The 17,814-nt window shown below is 46.8% G+C and overlaps 1 protein-coding gene across 4 annotated transcripts in view; it reads right to left on the bottom strand.

The window, feature by feature from the left end:
• Positions 1-488, bottom strand: part of KIAA0513 (KIAA0513 ortholog) — a 66,778-nt gene extending 66,290 nt beyond the window's left edge. For 2 of the 4 annotated variants that reach the window (XM_063717392.1, XM_063717393.1), the window contains exon 1: positions 373-430. The gene's annotated coding sequence lies outside the window, so the exon portion shown is untranslated. Of the gene's footprint in view, positions 1-365 lie in introns of all 4 variants that reach the window. The other 2 variants (XM_002826717.5, XM_054534223.2) reach the window with 2 other exon arrangements.
• Between the last annotated feature and the right edge of the window lie 17,326 nt (positions 489-17,814).

Below are 17,814 nucleotides of genomic sequence, written 5' to 3'. Positions count from 1 at the left end.
AAAGCCACCTGCTGCTACCATCTGCCCCAGGGTTGGGGGCGCCTCTTCCAGGCAGCGGCCCGGGTTGCACTCATTCACGGGCGTCCGCACTGCCCCTCCGCCCGTGGGCTCCCGGCGACCTTCCCCTATTCTCTTTGCCTCCCAACAGGCGAGGAGCCCGCGGAGAACCCCGACCTGAGCCCTCGGCCCGCGAGGCCCCACCCCCGCCCGCCCCGCGGACCCCTCCTCCCTCCCCGCGCCCCCCGCCCCACGGCGCTCCCAGCTGTCACCCCTCGCAGACCCTCGTCCCGGGTCCCCGCCGTCCCTCCCGGGTCATCCTTCCCCTCATGAGCCTGTCAGACCGGCCTGAGGCCACCCCACCGCACCTCTCACCGCGGGCGGACCGGGCAGCGAACCGGCGCCGTCGGACTCCGCGGCTGCGGCGACTGCGCCGCCCGCGAGCAGCCGGGTCCTTTCCCGGCGCCGCGGCGCGAGCTGTCAGTCAACCGGACGCGCCCGCCTCCAGCCCCTTCTGCGCAGGCGCGAGACGGCGTTCCCCTCGCGGGGGGCGGGGGCGGCCCGCGCTTGGTGTCACGTGACAGGGCGGAGCCTGCGGGGCCCGAGGCCTGCCCACGCTCGGTGGGAGCGCTCTCGGGGACGCCCGGCGCCCCTTTACTGGCTCTCCCTAGAGGCTGGGTGTTCTCGGGCTCTGGGAGGAGTGGGTGGGGCAGGCCCGGTGCGCACAGGTGAGTGGGTCATTTCATGATTTTGTTGGGGGCATGGGAAGCGCCATCAGGGAGCTAGAAAGTACCGACGGATTCTAGTTGCTTCCTGGCCCTGGGTTTTCCTGCCTTTAAAACAGGCGTGCCAGTTACCCGCCCTGTCCCCTAGTTACGGTGAAGGCATGACATTAACCAATATACCAATAAAATTAGTCCAGCGAGGCTTTGAGCAGGAGCTAAAAAAATAATAATAATAAATGGTATAAAAATTTTTTTAAAGAAATTTAAAAAAGAAAAATGTCCGGCTTGGATACTTGGTATGGAAGAGCAATCAGAGGCCAATTTACTTTTTAAAACGGGGCATCTTTGAGACTGGTAGACTCCATCTCAGCTGCTCCATAAATTCTAGGCCAGTCGGCATCTTTTCAGCAAATACAGTAAACACAACGTTCAGGCCATTCAGTTTCTTCTATGTCTCCTCAATTAAAAAAAGTTTTTAAAATAGAAGTGCTGCCTTTGGACGCCTTTTTAGTTGTAGAGGAAGTATAGAAACATAAACTGACAGCCCCTCCCTAGTAATTTGGGGGTTATGTCAAACTCGACTCCAGCACCTAGCAAAGTGGAGAATCTGGTTCTGGAGTATTGACTGACACTTCAGATTTTCTGAAGATACATGTACAACTACATTCCAGTGCTATAATGCTCCTTCTGGTAGCTCCTTAAATGATCAAGCCGTGTCTCTAAAGAAATGCAGTGATATCTGAAATAGGGCTGAATGTCAATTTTAGAAAACGGTGGGTTTTCTGAAATTACTGGAGTTATGCAGGAGAAACAAGTTCTACCACTTAAGAGAAAAGATGACATATGGATCGATGATCAAGTACCTGTCCCACACCCCAAGCAGAAGTGACAGTCCTTGGAAAGATGTAGACTCGAACTGTAGACTCCTTGGGAAAGTTTAAGGGAACACATGAAGAAAAAAGCTGGGAGCTGCAGTGCCGTGAGGGTTATGGAGCCTTCAGCACCATAGCTCCTTCTAGTTCATTCCAGATTTGTTTGACCAACTGGGTGTGGCCACCATGCATGTGAAGCTGGAACTCAAGGTGTCTCCAGCTTGGTGTGAATTCAGTTTGTGTCCAATACCCCTCATTCCTTTACGTGGTTGCTACAGGTGAGTGGGTATGCTTTTGGTCTCTGCAGGGTTCTTCCCTGAGTCCAGCAGAATGCAAGTGCCATCTTGTAGAATTCATGGGAATGGAGGAGGATGGATGCTGCGGCTGAAGAAACTCCTTCCCTGGGTCAGCAAGTGAACCTAGCACAAGGCACCGACTTGTGCCATCCTGACCTGCCCTTGCATTACCAGCTGTTTGGGAGAATTGAAAAAAGGTGACTCATTTAGGGTCAGATTCTGTTTTAGGGGAATATCATGCAGACCCTCTCCTGACTTCGTAGAATGTTTTCTGACCTTGTCAAAAGGTTAGAGAGAGGCAGATGACATGACCATTTTTTAAAAGAGGAAGAAAGTGAGTTCTGCAAACCACAGATCAGTGAACTTGACATTGGGCCTGGAAAATCTTCAGGACGGATGACTTAACAAAAAAATATTTGTGACCTCTCCAAAGACAAAACACCAGTGACAAAGACCAAGTCACACTAGGTTAACCTTATTTCTTGATGTGAAATGTATAAATGTGTAAATCAAGGAAATATGGTGGAAATATATATCTGGGCCTGGAAGGTATATTTCCCAGTATTCTTTCAGTTACTAGTGATGGAAACTCAATTCAAACTGGTTTTTAAAAGAGAGGGGGCCGGGCGTGGTGGCTGACGCCTGTAATCCCAGCACTTTGGGACGTCGAGGCGGGCGGATCATGAGGTCAAGAGATTGAGACCATCCTGCCCAACATGGTGAAACCTGGTCTCTACTAAAAATACAGAGATTAGCTGGGTATGGTGGCAGGCGCCTGTAGTCCCAGCTACTCGGGAGGCTTGAGGCAGGAGAATCGCTTGAACCTGGGAGGCAGAGGTTGCAATGAGCCGAGATCACGCCACTGCACTCCAGCCTGGCAACAGAGTGAGACTTAGTCCCAAAAAAAAAAAAAGAATCGTCTCACTCTGTCACCCAGGCTGGAGTGCAATGACGCAATCTCAGCAACCTCCACCTCCCAGATTCAAGCGATTCTCACGCCTTAGCCTCCCAAGTAGCTGGGAATGCAGGTGCGCACCGCCACGCCTGTCTAATTTTTGTATTTTTAGTAGAGATGGGGGTTTCACCATGTTGGCCAGGCTGGTCTCAAACTGCTGGCCTCAAGTGATCCACCTACCTCGGCCTCCCAAAGTGCTGGGATTACAGGCGTGAGCCACCATGCCTGGCCTCAGATTAGGTTCTTTTTACAGAGTGTCCTCCAAGAGCTCTAGGCTTATATTGTCTCAACTTAGCAGCCCCCATGGAAAAAAGGATCTTCTCTTTCAATACTTACAGCAAAAGCCCAGGATTTGTTTTGAATAGACTGATGTACCTGTGTGTTCATCCCCTAGAACCAATCTCTGAGGCCAGGTTGTTGGAATAACTGGATTGATCAGATCTGCACAGGAGTAGGGGTCAGCCCCACTCATACTACTTGAGTGGAGAGCAAGGGAACGGAGGCTCTTCTGAGGAAACTGAGGTGGTCTGGCCAGAACAAGGAGGGTCGTTTCTGGATAGGCAGGGAAAAGCTACAGATATCCAGGATGGAGCCTCTGCTGACATATCTCATGACATTGTACAAAGGACATGGGAAGGAGGTAGGAGAAGCAGTAAAGTTATTGGATGGCTAAATCAATATTCAAAAATATTCGGCTGGGCACCGTGGCTCATGCCTTTAATCCCAGCACTTTGGGAGGCCAAGGTGGGCGGATCACAAGGTCAGGATTTCGAGACCATCCTGGCCAACATGGTGAAACCCCATCTCTACTAAAGATACAAAACATTAGCTGGGCATGGTGGCGCGTGCCTATAATCCTGGCTACTCGGGAGGCTGAGGCAGGAGAGTCACTTGAACCTGGGAGGCGGAGGTTGCAGTGAGCCGAGATCGTGCCATTGCACTCCAGCCTAGGCAACAGAGCAAGACTCTGTCTCAAAAAAAAAAAAAAAAAAAACTCTGAGACCAAGTGCGGGGCCTCATGCCTGTAATCTCAGCACTTTGGGAAGCCAAGGCGGGTGGATCATCTGAGGTCAGGAGTTTGAGACCAGCCTGGCCATCATGGTGAAACCTCATCTCTACTAAAAATACAAAAATTAGTCAAGCGTGGTGGCACATGCCTGAAATCTCAGCTACTTGGGAATCTGAGGCGGGAGAATTGCTTGAACCCGGGACGTGGAGGTTGCAGTGAGCTGAGATCCTGCCATTGCATTCTGACCTGGGCAACAGAGCGAGACTCTGTCTCAAAAAAAAATAACTTTGAATAGGTTGGGCGTGATGGCTCATGCCTATAATCCCAGCACTTTGGGAAGCCGAGGCAGATCACCTGAGCTCAGGAGTTTTGAGACCAGCATGGGCAACATGGTGAAACCCTGTCTCTACCAAAAATACAAAAAATTAGCTGGGCGTGGTGGCGCATGCCTGTAGTCCTGGCTACTTGGAAGCCTGAGGTAAGAGGATTGCTTGAGCTTGGCAGGTCAAGGCTGCAGTGAGCCAAGATTGTGCCGCTGCACTCCAGCCTGGGTGACAGAGGGAGACCCTGTCTCAAAAAACAAACAAACAAACACTTTGAATAGAGGATGAGTCCAAAATACAACTATACAAAATAGCAGGTGATATGAATTAGCACCAGTTCTGTGTGTGTTTGACTACCATGCCTATTTTTCCTTTGTTTGTAACAAATCACCACAAACTTACTGGCTTAAAAACAACACAATTGGCCGGGTGTGGTGGCTCATGCCTGTAATCCCAGCACTTTGGGAGGCCGAGGCGGGTGGATCACCTGAGGTCAGGAGTTCAAGACCAGCCTGGCCAACATGGTGAAACCCTGTCTCTACTAAAAATACAAAAATTAGCCAGGCATGGTGGTACACCTGTAATTCCAGCTACTCAGGAGGTGGAGGCAGGAGAATTGCTTGAACCTGGGAGGCAGAGGTTGCAGTAAGCTGAAATTGTGCCACTGCACTCCAGCCTGGGCGACAGAGCGATACTCCATCTCAAAAAAAAAAAAAAAAGAAAAGAAAACCATAATTTATTATCTTACAGTTCTGGAGGTCAAATCCTAAAATTGAGGTGTCAGCAGGGCTGTGTTCCTTTCAGAGGCTCTAGGAGAGAATTGTCTGTCTTTGGCTTCTAGAGGCCACCTGCATTGCTTGGCTTGTGGCCCCTTCCTCTATCTGCCTAGTCAGTCTCCTTTACTCTGAACAGTTCCTCAGCTTTTCTTTGTCCCTTAAGACACTGATATTTATTAAGAGTACAGGCCAGTTGTTCCATAGGATGTCCCTCAATTTAGATTTTCCTGATTGTTCCCGTATTATTAGAGTCAGGTAACACATTTTAGCAACAGCAATGCAGTTATGTTGTGATCTTTTCAGTGCTTCATATCAGGAGGCACATATTTGTTTGTCTCATTATTGGTGATACTATGCTTGACCAATGGTGATATATTTCTCCATTGTAAAGGTACCTTTTTTCCTTTGTGAGTAATCAGAAATTTGTGGGGAAGATACTTTGAGACTATTTAGATACCCTATCTTTCAACAAACTCAATGAACTTTCAGCTAGTGGTTTAGCATCCATTAATGATAAGTCTATAGTGGTCCCCAAATGTTGAGTTTTCTTCTTCTCCTTCTTCTTATTATTAAGACAGAGTCTTGCTCTTTTGCCCAGGCTGGAGTCCAGTGGCACAATCTCAGCTCACTGCAACCTCCACCTCCCAGGTTCAAGTGATTCTCCTGCCTCAGTCTCCCAAGTAGCTGGGATTACAGGCATGTGCATCATGCCTGGCTAATTTTTTTTGTATTTTTAGTAGAGACAGGGTTTCACCATGTTGGCCAGGCTGGTCTCGAACTCCTGACCTCAAGTGATCCAACCGCCTCAGCCTCCCAAAGTGCTGGGATTACAGGTGTGAGCCACTGTGCCTGGCCGAGTTTTCTAATTCTATTGGTCCACCTACATTTATTAGTTGACATTTCCCTGTATCTGTCTTTGCCCTTTTTTCTTTTTTGAGACGGAGTTTCGCTCTGTCCCCCAGGCTAGAGTGCAGTCGCTTGATCTCAGCTCACTGCAAGCTCCGCCTCCTGGGTTCACGCCGTTCTCCTGCCTCAGCCTCCCGAGTAGCTGGGACTACAGGCGCCGCCACCACGCCTGGCTAATTTTTTTTTGTATTTTTAGTAGAGACAGGGTTTCACCGTGTTCACCAGGATGGTCTTGATCTCCTGACCTTGTGATCCACCCGCCTCAGCCTCCCAAAGTGCTGGGATTACAGGTGTGAGCCACTGCGCCTGGCCTGTCTTTGCTCTTTTCTAATCTGTTCTCCACAAAGCAGGGGGAGGGCTATCTTCTCTCCTCTCCCCCTCCTCCCCTCCCCTTCCCTCTTCTCTCTCTCCTCTCCTTATCTCCTCCTCTTTCTCTCTCTCTCGTTGTCTTTCTCTCTTTTTCTTTCTTTCTTTCATAGAGTCTTGCTCTGTTGCCCAGGCTGGAGTGCAGTGGCACAATCTCTGCTCACTGCAACCTCCATCTCTTGGGTTCAAGTGATTCTCATGCCTCAGTCTTCTGAGTAGCTGGGATTATAGGTGCACGCCACCATGCCCAGCTATTTTTTTGTATTTGTTTTTCTTTAGTAGAGACAAGGTTTCACTGTGTTGGCCAGGCTGGTCTCAAACTCCTGGCCGCAGTTAATCCACCTACCTCAGCCTCCCAAAGCTCTGGGATTGTAGGTATGAGCCACCACACCTGGCTTTTTTTTTTTTTTTTTTGGATGGAGTCTCGCTGTGTCACCAGGCTGGAGTGCAGTGGCATGATCTTGGCTCACGGCAACCTCCGCCTCCCGGGTTCAAACGATTCTTCTGCCTCAGCCTCCTGAGTAGCTGGGACTATAGGTGTGCACCACCACACCTAGCTAATTTTTGTATTTTTAGTACAGACGAGGTTTTACCATGTTGGCCAGGATTGTCTCCATCTCTTGACCTTGTGATCTGCCCACCTCGGCCTCCCAAAGTGCTGGGATTACAGGTGTGAGCCACTGCGCACCCCCCTTTTTTTTTAATTTTTAATTTTTTTTTAAGAGAGGGTCTTGCTCTGTCACTTAGGCTGGAGTGCAATGGTGTGATCACGACTCACTGCAGTCTTGACCTCCTGGGCTCAAGCGATCCTCCCACCTCAGCCTCCTGAGTAGCTGGCACTACAGGTGTGTGACACCTTAACTGGCTAATGTTTGTATTTTTTGTTGAGATGGGGACTCACTATGTTGCCCAGGCTGGTCTCAAACTTCTGGGCTCAGGTAATCCTCCCCTCTCAGCCTCCCAAAATGCTGGGATTACAGGTGTGAGCTTTAAAAACCACAAATGTGCTCCAGTCCTTCAGTGGCTTTCTTCTGCCTTTCACATATGCCAGCGTCCTTCACCTGTTGCTGGGGCCCAGCATGACCTGGCCCTTCCAAGCTTTCTGTGTGGTCTCGAGCCACTTCCCTTTGCTTTCCACACACTGACCCTCGCAGGGCCTTAAAGAATTCATGCTCCTTTCTACTGTAGGACCTTCCTGCGTGTCCTTTGTCCAGAACCCACTTACTTTGACCTCGAGCTCCTTTGCCCAACAAATATCCATGTCTTTCACATGTCACATCCTAAAGGAATCCCTGCATGTGACCTCCAGACCAAGTCAGAGTCCTGGGTGTATCATCTCAGCAAATAATATCATCTTCCTCCACAGAAACACATGTTTGCAATTATGCATTTGTGAAAATGGACTCTAAGCTCCATAACAGGCAGGAGCTTTGCCTAGTTTTGCTCACTCATGTGTCTGCAGCACTTAGCATGGTACTAGGCACGCTTGTTGAATGAATAAATATGAGTTTAAAACAAGAATCGCAGGGAGAAGGTAGACAAGACGAGGACTGGGTTATTGTAGCCTGAGGACAAATGGGCAGGGGCTGGCTTCTAAAGGACTCAGTGGATGTGGTCATGGTACCCACTTTAGGAGAACCATGCCTAAGGCAAGCCCTCAAGGAGGCTGGCTTGGCACAGAGCCAGGATTGTGGGCTCTTTCCACAGGGGTGTGGCACAGCCGAAAGGGCAGAGCTTTCATAGCCCAGTGTCGCTCACCTGCCAGCTGGCTTTGCTCCTGTACTTCATTTGGTCAGTGGCTTACATCTGACTCTCAGTTTCTGCAGCTGTACAAAGAGATTTCACAGGGTGGTGAGGATGAAGTGAGTCTACGAGGCGGTGTAACAGCAGCTAAGAAGTTCAAGACACATTTGGGGCGGCATCCTGGCTCTCCACCTCTTCACTGTGTGACCAGGAGCACACTGTTCAACCTCTCTGGTCCTGTTTGTCTAGAAAAGGGACCAATCATAGTGAGTTCACTCATTCGTTCAGTGCAGATCTATTGAATGACTACTTTTTCAAAAGTTTTTATTATTTATTTATTGGAGACAGAGTCTTGCTCTGTCACCCAGCCTGGAGTGTAGAGGCACGATCTCGGCTCACTGCAACCTCTGCCTCCTGGGCACAGAGCCATTCTTCTGCCTCAGTCTCCTGGGTAGCTGGGATTACAGGTGCCCGCCACCACGCCCAGTTATTTTTGTATTTTTAGTAGGGACGGGGTTTCACCATGTTGGACAGGCTGGTCTCGAACTCCTGACCTCAGGTGATCTGCCCGCCTCAGCCTCTTAAAAGTGCTGGGATTACAGACCTGAGCCACCGTACCTGGCTGGATGACTACTTCTTTTTAGAGGCAGGGTCTCACTATGTTGCCCAGGCTGGCGTGCAGTGGCTATTCACATGAGTGCCTACTTTTGGACAGGCAGTGGGGACACAGTGAACAACACCAACAAAACTCCCTGCCTTTTGTGAGGCTTGCATTCCGATGAGGAATAGTCAGCGGGGTAAGTGAAGGATACAGGTGAGATGTGAGACGTGGCAAGGAGTAAACCAGGGAAGGGAAATGAAATATGTTGCAGGAATGCGAGGGAGGGAGAAATTTTACACGGGGGACCAGGGAGGAAAACACTTTCTGAGTCAAGTCCTAACGGCCACGAGAGAATGAGCATGGACTATCTTGGGCACGCTTGGCACTCAATGAGTAGCCCACACAAGGCTTTGCCAAGCACCCTCCCTCCAATTCCAGACCTGCTGCACCCACAGCGGAAGTGAGGTGGCCTGCAGAAAGGAAATTCAGGGACACATCACCCCCTTCGGGTTTAAACATCTAACACCACAGGTTGTGGAATTTCAGTCTTCTGGCTTTCCTAGCGTGGCTGTTGAATTTCACTCAACACCACAAACTCGGTGGGAAAAATAAGAACCCAAACACCCGTGTGGAACAAGTCTCTGATTTTCCACTGCATAACCTTTGCAAATTTCTCTCCCCACCAGCATCTACTTGAAATAGAGAATACACCAGCCGGGCGCGGTGGCTCATGCCTGTAATCTCAGCACTTTGGGAGGCCAAAGTGGGCGGATCACCTGACAGGGTCGGGAGTTCGAGACCAGCCTGACCAACATGGAGATACCCCATCTCTACTAAAAATACAAAATTAGCCGGACGTGGTGGCACATGCCTGTAATCCCAGCTACTGAGGCAGGAGAATTGCTTAAACCTGGGAGGCAGAGGTTACGGTGAGCAGAGATCGCGCCATTGTACTCCAGCCTGGGCAATAAGAGTGAAACTCTGTCTCAAAAAAAGAATACAAATAAGTGTACATAACTGAATGAATTTTTACCAAATGAACATCCGTATAACCAGCACCCAGACCAAGAGATTGAATATTACTAGCACCCTGCCCCCCACGCTCCCTTCCCTTCAGTGAGAATCACTGCCTTGCCCTGTCTTCCTATACCGAAGATCAGTTTTGCCTCTTTTTATTATATTTTATGTACTCTTTTGTGTCTTCCTGCTTTTACTCAACATTATGAGACAAGAATAATACAGGGTGGCCACAGGATAATTAAATTCTGGGCAGTAGTTTCACATGACTAGAGGCTATGGACTTATAAGACCCTGAAAACCAGGATGTGGGTCAAGCTGGCTAAGACCAACTGGACCCAACATGGCGCTGGATGTGACCAGGTTTCTCCTAGGACCTCAATATACACTCATTAATATCCTAAACACACACCCACCAGTGTCTCGACAGTTCCAAGAACACTCAGATTTGGTGTAAAAATGGGTGGCACCACAGTTCCAAGAAATCTCCACCTTTTCCCAGGAATTTTCATGAATATTCCACCCCTTGGTTAAAGAAACCCATAGAGGTAGCAACCTCAAAGCCCCTTACACATGACTTTTGAGTCTGCCCGCATTCCCTTGAGTGTGTACTTTTCCCTTTGCAATAAATCACTGTGCTTTCACTATTTTCTGACTTATCCTTGAATTCCTTCTCACAACAGTGTCAAGAGCCTGGACACCAGCTGGGGTTGAGGTCCCATTGGTGTTTGGGGATCTCTCCCAGCCCACTGGTATCAATTATATTTGTGAGGTTGATTCATGTTGTTGAGTGCCGCATGTATGTTTATTGTTGTTGTGGCATAGTATTTCATTGCATGAATATGCCACAATTTATTCATTCTGTTCATGGACATTTAGGTTGTTTCAAGTTTGGGGCTATTATGGATGGTACTGTATGAATGAACATTCTAGTAGAAGTCTCTTGGTGAGCATAGGATGTGCATGTTCAGTTTGAGCAGCTCCTCCTCTGAGTTGTCCAGGGCAGTTGAACAATTACACTCTCACGAACAGTGTGTGGAAGTTCGGTTGTTCCACATTTGGCCAACCCTTGGTGGTGTTTCATTCTAGTCATTCTAGTGGGTGTCTGGATACTATTTCATTGTGGTTTTTCATTTCCGTGATGACTAATGAGAATGAGCACTTTCATATCTTTCAGATATTCTCTTTTGTAAAGTATGTTCAGTGTTTTGCCAATTATTCTATTGGGTTGTCTTATTTATTTGTAATTACATTTTTACATAAATTTTTAAATGTATGTAAAAATGAATACATGCTCATGATTAAAAAATTGAACAAGCTGGCCGGGTGCAGTGGCTCACGCCTGTAATCCCAGCACTTTGGGAGGCCGAGGTGGGCAGATTACCTGAGGTCAAGAGTTTGAGACCAGCCTGGCCAACATGGTGAAACTCCATCTCTACTAAAAATACAAAAAATCAGCCGGACGTGGTGGCAGGCGACTGTAATCCTGGCTACTTGGGAGGCTGAGGCAGGAGAGTTGCTTGAACCTGGGAGGCAGAGGTTGCAGTGAGTCGAGATCGCACCACTGCACTCCAGCCTGGGCAACGAGAGTGAAACTCTGTCTTAAAAAAAACAAAAAAATTGAAAAGTTACAGAACTATTTATTGTATATTTTTTTCCAGGGAGATTCTGTGCACATAGAAACATATATAAAACATATGTAATCCACAACTATTCTTTTTTACACAAATACACAGTTTTATACAATAGACTTGACAAACCTTGAAGACCATTCATATCAATTCATAAAAATCTGAGTCATTTTCTTTTTATAATTGCACAGCACAGTATTCCATTCATGAGTCCAACATATAAGACTTTAATATATTGATGGGCATTGAGGGTGACGCCAGTTGTTTGCTTCTATAAACGTGCCACAGGAATTCATCCTACACATAGACTTGCCTATCTGCACAAAGATGTTTGCATCTGGGATTTCCAAAGAGAGGAAGTCCTGGGTTAAGGGGCATATGCACTTACATTTTTGTGTCTCGTGTTGCCAACTTACTCTGCAAAGAGTGCAACAAATGTGAAATTGTACCAATTTGGTTTGCCCTGCAAACACAGGGTACCTGTATTACCAAACCTTTACCCATCTGCTAGGTAAAGAATAGTATTTAGGCAGGGCACGGTGGCTCACACCTGCAATCCCAGCACTTTGGGAGGCCAAGGTGGGCGGATCACCTGAGGTCAGGAATTCGAGACCTGCCTGGCCAACATGGTGAAACCCCATCTCTATTAAAAATACAAAAATTAGCCAGGTGTGGTGGTTGGTGCCTGTAATCCCAGCTACTTGGGAGGCTAAGGCATGAGAATCACTTGAACACAGGAGGCGGAGGTTGCAGTGAGCCAAGATTGCACCAGCCTGGGCAACAGAGCAAGAATCTGTCTCAAGAAAAAAAAAGGTATTTCCTTATATGTTAGATTTGTATTCACTTCTTTCTGAATGTGGCTAAGCATCTTTTCACATATTCAAATAAAGCCTCTACTTTAATTTGTTGTTGTTGTTGTTGAGACAGGTTCTTGGTTGCCCAGGCTGGAGTGCAGTGGCGTGATCTCGGCTCACTACAACCTCCGCCTCCCGGGTTCAAGCGATTCTCCTGCCTCAGTCTCCCAAATAGCTGGGACTACAGGTGTGCGCCACCACGCCCAGCTAATTTTTGTATTTTCAGTAGAGACTTGCCCGTGCCAGGCCTGAGCCTCTACTTTAAATGGGCTATATTTCCTGGGATGAGGGCTTAGCTGGAAACAGCTCCTGAAGATTTGGTTTTTGCCTGAGGGAGACATAAAATAAATCCTGTAAATGGACGTTCTGCATCCCTACACAACTTGTAGAGGAGATTTTCTGCTCCTAGGCCTTCAGTGAAATCAGAGAAAGGCAAAAACAAACACAAACAAAAAACAAACACAAACTCTGTTGAACCAGTTGAACAGGAAGAAACCTTAGAAATCTACTCTAGCGGCCAGGCACAGTGGCTCACGCCTGTAATCCCAGCACTTTAGGAGGCTGAGGCAGGCAGATCACCTGAGGTCAGGAGTTCAAGACCAGCCTGGCTAACACGGTGAAACCCCGTTTCTACTAAAAATACAAAAAAATTAGCTGGGTGTGGTGGTGCGTGCCTGTAATTCCAGCTACTTGGGAGCTGAGGCAGAGGAATCACTTGAAAATGGGAGGCAGAGGTTGCAGTGAGCCGAGATCAAGCCATTGCACTCCAGCTTGAGCAACAAAAGCAAAACTCCATCTCAAAAAAAAAAAAAGAAGAAGAAAAAGAAATCAAGTCTAGGCCAGGTGTGGTGGCTCACGCCTGTAATCCCAGCACTTTGGGAGGCTGTGGCGGGTGGATCACCTGAGGTCAGGAGTTCGAGACCAGCCTGGTCAACATGATGAAACCCCGTCTCTACTAAAAAAATACAACAAATTAGCTGGACGTGGTGGCACATGCCTGTAATCCCAGCTACTTGGCAGGCTGAGGCAGGGGAATTGCTTCAACCTAGGAGGCAGAGGTTGCAATGAGCCAAGTTCACACCATTGCACTCCAGCCTGGGCAATAAGGGTGAAAACTCCATCTCAAAAAAAAAAAAAAAAAAAAAAAGAAAAAGAAAAAAGAAATCAAGTCTAATCTCATATTTTAGAGATTATTTTTGTATAAAGCTGAGGCATACAGAGGGGAAATGACTGGCAGAAGACCACATATCACTTCCGTTGAGAAACAGATGAAGATCCTTGATAAGAATGGAATTATTTTTGTCAGCTGCTACATCTGTGTTAAGTATTTTAATGAGCCAGGTGCGGTGGCTCATGCCTGTAATCCCAGCACTTTGGGAGGCTGAGGTGAGAGGATTGCTTGAGTTCAAGACTAGCCTGGGCAATATAGTGAGAACACGGCCATCACCCTCAATCTTTAAAAAAAGAAAATTAACCAGGTGTGGTGGCCGGCAGCTGTAATCTCAGCTACTTGGGAGGCTGAGGCAGAAGGATCACTTGAGCCAAGGAGTTCGAGGCTGCAGTGAGTTATAACAGGGCTACTGCACTCCAGCCTGGGCAACAGAGCAAGACCTTGTCTCTCTCTCCAAACAAAAATTTTAATAAATGATTTGATTGTTCTATTTCTTTTAGCAAGGGTACAATTTTACATAAGCTATACCAGTAACTAAAAGCACAGGCAATGCAAACAAATATAAAAGAACATTTCAGGACTGTAAGCCAAAAATAAAATTTTCGGCCAGGTGTGCTGGTGCATGCCTGTAATCCTAACAGTTTGGGAGGCTGAGGTGGAAGGATCACATGAGCTCAGGAGTTTGAGACCAGCCTGGGCAACATAGTGAGACCTCGTCTGTATAAATTTAAATAATAATAATAAAATTTAAAAAGTTAAAAAAAAAAATTCTAAGCCCCCCAACCAACTGAATGGACCCTTCGTCTTGGCCAAGTGCATTACAAAGTTCACCTGAAAAACTAGTTTAGGCCATGACGGTGGGGGTTGGAAATGCCTCACTATATATAATCCCTCCTCCTGTTGGAATTTAGGCACAGCTGACCAGAGCTAACATTGAAACAGAGATCTTAAGACTGACGAAGAAACGGACTTTTTGTCATATGACACCAAATTCCAGCCTGACTCTAGTATAGCATCACATGACAGATAGCAGGCCCTGAGAGAAATCAAAGTATATTTCTTTTTCTTTTTGTGTTTTTTTTTGAGACAGGATCTTGCTCTGTCTCCCTGGCTGGAGTGCAGTGGTGGGATGAGCCCAGCCTCAACTTCCTGGGCTCAAGCAATCCCCCCACTTCAACCCCCTTGAGGAGCTGGGACTACAGGGATGTGCCACCATGCCCAGCCAATTTTTAAATTTTTGTAGACAGGGTCTCATTATATTTCTCAGGCTGGTCTCAAACTGGCCTCAAGCTATCCTCCTGCCTTGGCCCCCCAGTATGCTGGGATTGCAAGCATGAGCAACCGTGCCTGGGCCAAAGTATATTTATTTGACATATTTGGAAATGGCCCTGCAAAGCTGTCTCCTGTGGGGAAAGTCTACATTCTGTTGAGAATCCCCTTTTCTATTCAGGTGTTTTTCTTGATCCAGGAGATAATTTACTAAGAATCTGGCACCTTTTTTAGGTCTGTTAAGAGCTCTGAGGCCGTGCGTGGTGGCTAACGCCTGTAATCCCAGCACTTTGGGAAGCCGAGGCGGGTGGATCGCCTGAGGTCAGGAGTTCGAGACCAGCCTGGCCAACACGATGAAACCTCGTCTCTACTAAAAATATAAAAAATTAGCTGGGCATGGTGGTGGGTGCCTGTAATCCCAGCTACTTGGGAGGCTGAGGCAGAAGAATCGCTTGAACCTGGGAGGCGGAGGTTGCACTGAGCTGAGATTGCGCCATTGCACTCCAGCCTGGGTGACAAGCGTGAAACTCCATCTCAAAAAAAAAAAAAACTTCTAAGCCTGCTACTTGGAGGCTTTACATTCACATGCATGATGAAACCAAAGTCTCCACAACCCCTTAACTGACACATTCCTTTCTATTGGCTCCAGGTCTTTAGATAATAACTCTGCCAACTAATTGCCAATGAGAAAATCTTTGAATCTGCCTATGACCTGGAAGCACCCCTCCCCCAACCTCACGACGTTATTTCAGTTGTCCCACCTTTCCAGACTGAACCAATGTACATCTTATACGTATTCATTGATGTTTTGTCTCCCTAAAATGTCAAAAACCAAACTGTGACCCAACCACCTTGGGAATGTTCTCAGAATCCCCTGGGGCTGTGTCCTGGGCCATTGGTCACTCATATTTGGATCAGAATAAATCTCTTCAAATATTTCACAGAGTTTGACTGTTTGGCTGTTTTTGTCAACAGGAACCTCTAAATTTGTCAAGGGGTAAGTTAAGCCCTGGAGACTGGATCATGGAGCATGTTTGCAACTTCTGCTTCTTACACTGTAGGTTAACTCCCTTCCTCACTATTCTTGTTCTGTAGATGACTAGGAGAGACCTCCTCCCCTTCCAATCACTAATCTTTGTTACAGATTAACTGCCTTCTTTATTGTCCTGTACCTAACTCACACCAGATGCCACAAAGACTCTATGGCTGTCACACCTTCACTGTGGAATGTTAAATAAATCTTTTCTAACAAAAAAAGAGCACCTTGACAAATCAGATTGTTGTAACTGCGCATTAAGCCTGCTACAGAAAGATGTTGAAATTCTGTTAAGCTTCCCTAAACTATTTCTCTATAAACGATCCCCAAACTTCTACACTCCATACAGTGACTTCCATTCTTTGGAATCTATACTTCTCAGGTGGCCATCCTCAAACTTCGAGCTTGAATAAACTCTCTTTAGATTCCAGTCCTTTTGATTATTTTGGGTTGACAAAAGTGTGGGGACTGAGAATTATGCGGTGAGGATTCCTCCACTCTTCATTTTTTGAGAAAACTTTAAAATGGGCGCAAAGATTATTGGGTGTGTAGGGGAGGAAAAAAAAAACTCCTTATCTCTCTACCCTTTTACATTCTTGGCTGGGTTCCCTGTAACAAAGACAAATTAGGCTGGGTGCAGTGGCTCACGCCTGTAATCCCAGCACTTTGGGAGGCCGAGGTGGGTGGATTACCTGAGGTCAGGAGTTCCAGACCAGCCTGGCCAACATAGTGAAACCCCGTCTCTACTAAAAATACAAAAATTAGCCAGGTGTGATGGTGGGCGCCTGTAATCCCAGCTACTTGTGAGGCTGAGGCAGGAGAGTTGCTTGAACCCAGGAGGTGAGGTTGCAGTGAGCTGAGATCACACCACTGCACTCCAGCCTGGGAAACAGAGCGAGAGTCTATCTCGAAAACAAAACAAAACAAAAAAACACAAATTAATAAGAGAAAAACAAATAGAAGTTTATTAACATGTACATCTCATATATACATAAGAGAAACTTGGGAAAGAGTAACTCGAAGAGGTAGCTTAGAATGTGGTTTCACATAGTACCTTCGACAAAGAATAATACCTTTGGCCGGGCGTGGTGGCTCATGCCTACCAATCCCAGCACTTTGGGAGGCCAAGGTGGGTGGATCACTTGCAGTCAGGAGTTCAAGACCAGCCTGGCCAACGTGGCAAAACCCTATCTTTACTAAAAATACAAAAATTAGCCTGACGTGGTGGTGGGCCCCTGTAATTCCAGCTACTCAGGAGGCTGAGGCAGGAGAATTGCTTAAATCTGGGAAGTGGAGGTTGCAGTGAGCTGAGATTGCACCACTGCACTCCAGCCTGGGAGACAGAGTGAGACTCCATCTCAAAATAAAATAATAATAATAATAATAAAAAGAACAATACTTTTGTAGAGAAATGACAGGACAAAGGAGTTTTGAGCTTCCAAAAGTGTCAAACTATGGGAAGGTTTATACATGGGAATAAACTTTTAATAGAGTAAGGTTTGTTTGCAGATTCCTTTGGTGCCCTCTCTGGGCTAAGAAGAGTCTAGAATGTCCAGTAAATGTGAATTTACACCTGCTCTTTAGGCAGAAAAGGGGGAGGATAAAGAGAACTTTTCCTGCATTTGTCGCTTCTTAATTGCCTTCAGCTGAAAATAATTTTTATGTCGAAGAGGCATATTTTGCGGTGATATATTCTGGTTTTCTTTTTCTTTCTTTCTTTTTTTTTTTTTTATTGAGATGGAGTCTCGCTCTGTCTCCCAGGTTGGAGTGCAATGGCGCGATCTCGGCTCACTGCAACCTCCCCCTCCCGGGTTCAAGCGATTCTCCTGCTCAGCTTCCCGAGTAGCTGAGATTACAGGCGCCCAAAACTGCACCGGGCTAATTTTTGTATTTTTAGTAGAGATGGGGTTTCGCCATGTTGACCAGGATAGTTTCAAACTCCTGACCTCAGGTGATCTGCCTGCCTCGGCCTCCTACAAGTGCTGGGATTACAGATGTGAGCCACCACACCCAGCCTTATTCTGGTTTTCTTTAGGTGTCTTCATTGAACAAGTAGGTATTTTCTGGCATACCCTTCTGGGTTATCTCGTCTTATGGTGTCTTACTTTTGTCTTTAAGCTATCTAGAGCTCTAGTGGAGCATTGTATATATACCATCATTAATGAGTTAAATGAAATCTTTGACATGTTCATTTTATATTTGTGTGAGAGTCATAATTTTATTTAAAAAAAAAAAAGGATATGCTTTTTTTTTTTTTTTTTGAGACT

Source organism: Pongo abelii, chromosome 18 (assembly GCF_028885655.2).
Source record: "Pongo abelii isolate AG06213 chromosome 18, NHGRI_mPonAbe1-v2.0_pri, whole genome shotgun sequence".
Lineage (NCBI taxonomy): Eukaryota > Metazoa > Chordata > Mammalia > Primates > Hominidae > Pongo > Pongo abelii.
This window is presented reverse-complemented; position numbering and strand designations above follow the sequence as displayed.